The following is a 6725-nucleotide window of genomic DNA, read 5'->3' as shown; positions in this document are numbered from 1 at the left end:
AGGTATAATCAATTTGCACATTTGCACAAAGGTCTAGTTTGTCATTGTTGCCTTGAGATGGGAAAGTAAAAGCCTTAGAAACTGTAACGATACAGCTAATGCAGGGAAATGGCAAATCAATAGATGGGTGAGGTGAGCAGGAGGTGGGGAACCAGGAAATTCTTGGAGCTGTTCTGACAGGCTCCATCTAGGAGAGTGATGAAACCACATGAAATTAGTAAATTTGTTCAGTAAAATGGAGAAAGCTGCTGCCTTACAGATGTATGTGGTGTGAATTCAGGAGGATTTTCTATGGAAGCAGAAGAGAAACTAAGCTAAAAACAATTAATGCTCCCCCAGACATGCCTTGTTGAAGACAATATTGGCTTTTTACCTGCATGTGGTCACCTGCATAAGGACCCCTGAGGCTCCATGCACCTTCAAATGCTCATTTGTGGCAGCTGTGTGATTTTGCATTCAAAGTGCAGATATCCTTATCAATGCTGATGGCTGTAGGATACAGCCTCCCCCATCCTTCTACAGCCACGAGCCACAGTGATACTGAACACATGAAACTCCTAAAGGAAGTTTGGGCTCACGGGTCTGGGTGCTCACACTGTTTCAAGGACTAATGTGCTGACTGCTGATGTTCAGGCATTTGAAACACTGTGAGCTGAGTGCCCAGCAACCCAGATTTGTCTCACATGCTGGCACATCCTTCTGCACCCTTCCCTCTGGTTTTGAGAGTAGCATCTCCAGACTCTGAGCTGTCACAAGGGGGAAAAGCATCTTCCTGATAGTCCTCTAGATCACAGTGAATTGCCTGTCTGCAGTGCTGGGTATAGACTGCTCTGGCAGTACAACTGCCAGTGGCATCATTGGAGTGGCTGCAGCCTTGTGTTTGCAACTCTGAGCTTTTCCCTGGTTTGGGTTGTGGATTATACTGTCAGTAATTACCACTTTGATAAGATAACACATTTTCTGTAATGAATCTCACTGTTAGAGTGGACAAGGGCTGCCTTTGTATCACTGAAATGGTTAGACCTGGGTTACCAGACAGTCTCTTCTAGAATTATACTAATTTAAAACCTGTCCTTGCTTTAACAACACACAGGAGGAAATCTCTGTAATTACTGGGCTCTGCTTTCTTTTCCTTTCCTCAGTGGATCTATACTTTTACACTGCAGAATGAAAGTCATTATGGTTTGCTTCAGGCCAGCCAGGAGAGCTTTTTTCATTTGACATAATTCACAGAATGGGTTATTTATTAATGTGTGAGGCTCTCTAAACAAAATGGATTTTTACTGTTGTGAGAGTCTGGCTGATGAATCATTGTGACAACTTATTTCATTTCAGGGTAGCATTTTGAATTTGGTGGCAAAAACACAAATTAAATCTTTCAGTAAAGAACTGATTTAACCCCTTGGCTTCATCATCTTGACCGGAAAAATAATTACCTGTGTATCAAATACAGGACCTGAAAATCCATTCTTTTTAAAACCTCTACCCTTATTTTGAAGATCGCTGTTTTTATAGAGAGTCCTTTATTCCCCACTAAGAGACTGTTGGGTTTTTATCCTCTCACTCCCCAGCAGCCTTTCCAGCTTTCTGTAATAATTTAGTAGGAGTCTGAACTGGCCTTTTACACACTAAACACATCAGGCTTACAAACACGGTTCAGCTCTTGCTGGGTTTCAAGTGCGTTTATCTTTTGTATGTGCACATGGTCTCATTAATTAGTTATCGTGTTCCATCAGCAGTTATACAAATGTAATTGATTATGCCTCGCTGCCCCCTTCCACGATTTTGGCTATCAGTTAATTAATGCAGGAGAGGTTCTCAAACAACTGCTTTTCCTCAGAAGACGCTGGAAAGCCACATTCTTCGATCCTCCTCCTGCTAAAGGCTCTAGAAGAAGCAGTAGTAGCATATGCAAATCAATGGGAGCTTTTTGCATATGCAAATAGGAGCCTTGAGCTGGGAGGTAATTTGGCTGTTTGTAACCCGTGTTACTAAATTCCTCAACAGAAGCCTGAGGTAGATTCAATGCACTTCTAAGGAAGTGAATAGCAGCTCCTGCTGCTTTTATTGCATTTTGCTGCTTATTCTTATTATTCACTAGGACAAAAAATCCTTGCCTTGCATGAGTAATCCTCCTGCATTTCAGCACAACCGATTATATGAGTAATGTGAGCACAAGTTGATCAAAGATGATGATTTAGAATAGAGTTCCTGTGTTTAGTCATTTATCATCATCAGTCAGGCAAAGGCACCACAACACCTAAGCAGTGTGTAGTGAGAGTAATACCTGGTGCTGTAGCATGAGGGCTTCTTGACATTTCCCAGTGAGTTATGAATGCACATCAAAGACTAAATCAATATCTGGGATGATACTAAAGAAGCAGAATTAAATGAAGAATTATGTGTTCTTAAAAATGCTAATAGCATGAAGATTAAGGTATTATAATATTCCTGAGTGATGCACACGCACTGCCCGGAGATGTCCTTGTGCAGCAAGGGAATCAGTGTGAGCCAACATGATTACCTTTAGCTTAAAGTAGCTAATTGCACACTTGCTCTTAGGCTCCCTCAGTGGCAAGACCCCAAAACCCAACCTCTTTCACTGAGACAACACATTTTGTCTCCCAGCTAGTCAGTAGAGTTTCCCCATGGTGTGCTACCCTGTCTGGCAAGTGTAACTCCACTGGTGTGCCCACACACAGCTAGCTAAGAGTAGAGCTGCTGAAATATTATTGCTGTAGTTCTAGCTTGTGCCAGAGCTCTCAGCCAAAGGAATCTGACATATTGCTTCTTTCTGTCTTAATTTACTTTGTGCAGAGCTGGTGACCCTGGTTATTAATTGCATATCTCCTGGTCCCTGTTGCTTCCACAGCCAGCTAATGAGTGGAACACACCTGCTGTTGCCCAGGTGTCTTAGACAAGGCACTGGCATATCCAGATGCTTCCCAAGCTTCTTGCTTCAGGGCTGGAGCCACTGCTTTCTACCTGTTCCCAGCTAAGGATGAAGGAAAAGCATACACTTCCTTCACTACCAGACAAGGGCGTCCAAATCCTACCTGGAGCCATCACGGCCTTGCATTTAGTATGACTCAACAGGTCCATCATTAAGACTTGGTTCAGTAATGCTCAAGCACATGTTTAAAGCTAAGTTTTAATTGTGCTGCTGTGGATGGAATGTGCCCAGATGTGCAAGTGATGTCTAGCACAAAGGGGTCTCCATCCTCAGGTTTAAAGAACTGTTGAGGAAAACCCAGCCCACACTCAGGGAGCTGAGGACCTGCAGGGTGAATGGACCAAACCAGCAACTGATGTTATGGTCACCAACAAGTAAGAGTCAAGGGTTGCTGAGGGGCTGCCCTCAACCCATACACGTGGTTTTATAGAGGTTTTGTCACAGATAACCACATAGACACTTGTAGCATGGCAGCAAACCACTTGATCCTGTAACTCTGTCCTCTCAGAATTAGGACTTGGTGCTTTAAAAACATGTGCCACAAAAGCTCTTCTTCTGTTCACCTGCCAGATAGGTTTAATTTATGGTATCATGACATTCAGTAAATTATTGATACTGTCACTGTGCAGAGGAACAGAAACAATAGAGTCACATGTTGTGTGGCTCCACCTTGCTCCTTTTGTTTCATAAGTGCCTGAGCTTCACTCTGACCGTTTTACTGTGGGAAAAAATACTTTTCTCTTAGGGATGTCCAAGCCTGGTGACAGAAAGGGATGGGCAGTAGTGGCAGCATCAGTGCTAGGCAGAGTGCCCAGCCCTGTGCCAATGACTGCAAGTCTAGAGGGAGGGCTGCTACTGATGAGCCTAGGAAACATATACAAGAGAAGATTGCCCAGTACTAGAAGGCAATTTCCAGTTGACAACTACAGCTTAGCTATGTCCCATTCCTTGTAAATGTGAAATGTTTTAGAAGTCTCTGTGGATCTAGGTTAGACTCTGCTCCCATTTACATCATGGATGGCTTAATGAGTTCAGCAGACTCACCCTGGATCCAGGTGAGACTCTGGACAGGTTTTCACATCCATAGGAAGTAGCTTAAAAATAACTGCTGTATTTCTGAACTCTGGTTGTGTTGCATCCTTAGATCTACTGTCTCTCACATGAATGACAAATTCGGGCCCCAACTATGGCTTTATATTTCATAGAGGGCAACAATCTGGCAGTGATTTAGGATTTCAGGTTTTTTTTCATTCAATGTGTAAGACATAAATTCCACCCACCTGCTAATGTTGTTTGTATGACACACAGATCCCACTGCCACACACAGTTGAAGAAGTATTTGATTTCTTTTTGCATACTTATATTTGTATTTTTAAAATGCCTTAAAAATGTAAACAATATGTTATTTTAACATGTACATTATGATTTTAATAGCTCAGGTGCTCTGAAAGCAAAGATTTGATTATTTGGGGGCTAAGAACTCTGCTACAGACTGCTCTGTTATCCTCTTTTTTTATTGGTTTTCATGAAGAGCCCAAGATTGTGTTTATGTTTGTGTAAGTTCTTGCCATCCTATTTGCTTGAATGGTGCAGGGCTTCACAGGAAAACCATTAATTTAGCCACTGAGAGGTTTTCCTGTTCTCATTGAATTTTCTAGAAAAACTCCTGTTGCCTTCAAGGGAAGATGGATGAAATCTTATTATATGTGCGTGATTTCAGAACTGAGAAAACAGACTGCCTTGTGCTCAAGAAGGAAGTAGTTTCAAGTCAGCCTACAAATATATCCTTTAAAATAATTTTGGCTGGAATCCCTTCTGATATGATCCCATCTGAGACTCTGAAGTTTCACAAAGAAGGAATTTTCATCATTTTCATCTAATCCTAAAAAAATTAGAGAAGGATAAGAAATGTCTTGACTTGAGAGTCATGACTGCCTCCCTGAGGAAAATGACTTATGCTTGAAAATGCTTCGCTTTGTTGTAATATGCACAGAGAAAGAGATTCTTTTGCAGGAGAGTTAATTAATGAAACCACTTGGAAAACTGGGAGATTCAAAATAGAAGTTGGTCAGTCATTTATTCTGCTCCTGGCATGTGGTTAAAAATCCCACCTGCTGGGATAGTTTTACTTGGCTAGAGGGGAAGTGGGGGCACCTGTGCCTTACTCGGGGAATTAAGAATCAAAGGTACCATTAAGTCCTCTGAGTTAATTCTGTCTGAATTGCAGGCGATTAGTTTCCAGGCAATTACTCCTGCAGGGTGCCCAATGACTTGCTTTGGCTATGTTGCATATTTTGGGAGGACATCAAGTCTTGACATAAACAGATGGAGAATCCAGCAGGTTTTCTGATGGCTCCTTCGTCAGGTCATCAGCCCTCCACTGTTCAAGAATGTGATCCCTCACTTAAAGCAGAATGTTTTGGCTTTAGCATCTCGGCACTAGTTCACATTGTGCTTCTCTTTGGCAGACAGAGGAATAACTCAGTGCCTAGTAATTTCTTTCTGTAAAAGCTCTTAGATTCAAGAATGACATCACCTCCCACCCTTCTCTTTAATGAAGTGAGTTCTCAGGTGCTGCAGTTCCTCCATTGTAAGGGCCTTTCTCTGGTCCTTGACAGGCTTTGGCTTTTCTTTCCTTACTTCCAATTTATTGTCATTTTTGTTAATATCTACTGTATTCTAGCAGTCTGTTTCCAAGGGCCGAGGCAAAATTGTCTCTCTACATCTCCACTTACTGAGCAGCAACTGCATGAGACTTTTTTTCCTTGTTCTTGTCCAACAGCTTATCCTATCACAGCTATTGCCTCTGTGCTGTCTTCTCAGATCTGCACTGCACATTTGACTTTACTTTGAGAGCACCCAAGATTCTTTGTTGCCATTATTTACTGCTCACCAGTCTCCTTTCTGTTGGCAAAGTTCAGCACCTTTGACAGATGAAAATGGGAAATTGGGCCTTGGATCTCTGCAAGATCCCCTTCATTCTCTGTTCTCATGCAACAAGGATTCCCCATGGAGCAGTATGTTTAAGAACAGATAATTAGTCAGTTTAATCTAGGTAACTTTTCTATCTAGTGTTGTTTTGGCTTTTTTGAGGTTTTATTTTGTTTGTTTACAATGTGTTGTTCAACTCTGGTAAGTCACATGCCTTAGCAATTTGTACCAGTAAAACAAACACATGTAAGTATCTTTAGCAATCAGACTTTCAGTCTCGTGACAGTTTTTGGGAAATTAAACAAATGCCTTGGCATGCTCAAATGTACTTGCCTGCTACTTAGGGACACTGGGAGAATTAATTAGTTAAGATACTAGATTAAATCAGACATGGTCCTTTGCAGACAAAAGTCTTCTCTGGGGTCAACCAGAGTGATACAGTCTCCTACTCCTGCCCAGAGTGGGTGTTGATTTCAGAAGCCGTGTATTAAGAGCTCTCTCAGCACAGCCTCTGACGAGAAGGCACTAAGTCAATCTATATAAACTATCAGGCCACAAAACCTGGGCTGGAAAGCAAGTCTGAGAACAAAGATTCGCCTTTCCAATGGTGCTGCTGGAGCACACCTACCCGGGGCCGAGGCGGGCAGACAGCTGGTACCAGTCAGCTCCAAAATACCCGTGTGGAATCAATAAACAGCACTGAGTCGGGGTGACGTAAAGAGGAAGCCAACTCCATTATCGGCTTCCAAGTCGCAGGGAGTTTTGTAGGCTCCGGCGGGAGGACGGAGCCCTAAAGGGGCTCGTGTGCGTGGGCTAACCGCGGCCGGGGGGCTTGGTGGGG

Source organism: Acanthisitta chloris, unplaced genomic scaffold (assembly GCF_000695815.1).
Source record: "Acanthisitta chloris isolate BGI_N310 unplaced genomic scaffold, ASM69581v1 scaffold7482, whole genome shotgun sequence".
NCBI lineage: Eukaryota > Metazoa > Chordata > Aves > Passeriformes > Acanthisittidae > Acanthisitta > Acanthisitta chloris.
This window is presented reverse-complemented; position numbering follows the sequence as displayed.